Consider the following 1,920-nt stretch of genomic DNA (forward strand, 5'->3'; position numbering starts at 1 on the left):
TCAAAAGAAATTCTCAAATGTGTCTATACTTTCAAATCACCTGAAGGAGCTCATAAACTCTGATTATGTAAGCCATTTTCTGTTCTCAAATATATTGAAATGTTAGAGTTGAAGCATGGATGGTCATGTGGATGGTTATAAAGCATCCTAAAGTCATGAGAAAATTACACAAATGTAAAGAAATGGGATTATATCAACCTAAACAGAATTCCTTGAAGAGAAATCACAAAAGAAAATGGAAAGATATCCCACAAAATAATTTGCAAACTGTCCATCTATAACAGTTAAACTGCACTGTGAACTTGATTGGCTTAAAGCCTGCCTCGGGAACTACAGCAACACTCATCTGGATGTGTCTGGGGAGCGGGGGTTGTAAAGGCATGACAGTGGTAATATTTTTGGTTCTTATACTCTTCTTTTTCTGGCAATAAGTCACTCTTCTCCTTCCCCTGCCAAGCAGCGAGCATCTTGGAGCCATCAAAGCGTGTACTGAACTCACTGAAGCTGTGAACCAAATTCGGTATTTCTCCCTATAAGTGGTTTTTATTATGCTATGCCCAGCAGTGAGAAAGTTGACTAATAACTAAAATCATTATTAGAGAATTCGGGTCATTGATGGGACAATTTCTGACCACATGGTTCTCTGTAACAGGTTTGCAAGGGAAGTTGGAAAAGTGTAGATTTTCAGGTTAGAGATGCCCTAGAAGGATACAGGGAGAACCTGATGGGCAACTCTGATCAGACAATGGATAATGCTGGTGAAAATGTGGGCAGCAAAGCTCAGACTTGAGAGGGGGGGACATTATAGAAGAGAAAAATTGTAATAGTAATAAATAATTAAACTAGATACATGTTACACTCTGTCAAAAGAAAATGAAGCAAAACAAAAGAAAACTTCAGTTTAAGGATGGGGGATGATATGCTGAATGAAATTCCAAGGCAGCCCAGTCTTCAGACTGGGGCATGGTTATTGCTAACTGCTTATGGTTGATGCACAGTGAAAAGCAGGAGAAATACTAGAACAAAGATAATTGAAAATCTTAAACTTTAACCCCAAAAGAACAATGTATAAAGTTAGAATGAAAGGAGTTATGATTTTTAAAGAACTTAAATTCTTTAAAAAGAAGGGCAAGTATCAAGTACAAGAAGAAAAGTCTTGAAGACATCACAGTAATTGGCAAGGGCCCACCTACTGCAGGCTGAAGTGTGTAGAAGGTGTAGAAGTATCAGTGCTACATTTAAGATGAGAGGCCCTAGTCTTCCTTCTTGAGAAGGCTCCTATGATATTTGTTCCCTATCTTTCATTTCTCCATGTTGAACCATCAAGCAGCTCACAGGATGCAAAAGCTATGGTTCAAGGGTACCAGACTACTACATAAATTGCTAAGAGAACTTTCAATAGTCCACTTGATAGTAATAGTTTAAGCCAAAGAGTATAAGAGTTGCAAAATGAGGAAGCCTTCCAGACTGATTTCAAAGGAAGGGCTTGTAACACTCAAACATGACTTGAAATTGAACCAGTGGATTTAAAAAGCACACTTCTAGCTGTGTGAGCAGAGTTCATGACTTTAGGAACTATGTGTGGGCCCCAAGCCACTTCTTCCCTTGTGATTCTACCCAGTTCTGCTTTCTAGACACCATGAACTAAGCTGCCTTATCCATTTTGATATTAAATCAAATGTCTCCTTTTTAAGGTGTTAATTCATCAATAACAGGCCTTTGAGGCCAAGTGGAATGTCCATAAGTGATTGGTGTAGGAGGCTGTGGAAAAGGAGCAGAGATTGCAATTGACAATCCAGGATGATGGAGATGTCAGGAATGTAGAATATCTGTCAGCACACTAAGGGCATCTTCAGGTGGTAGGAAAAGCCAGCCCAGTGAGAGGCCATATGTATTACAACCAGCAATGGCAAAGTGATG

The sequence above is a fragment of the Octodon degus genome, unplaced genomic scaffold, assembly GCF_000260255.1.
Source record: "Octodon degus isolate 3935 unplaced genomic scaffold, OctDeg1.0 scaffold00006, whole genome shotgun sequence".
NCBI lineage: Eukaryota > Metazoa > Chordata > Mammalia > Rodentia > Octodontidae > Octodon > Octodon degus.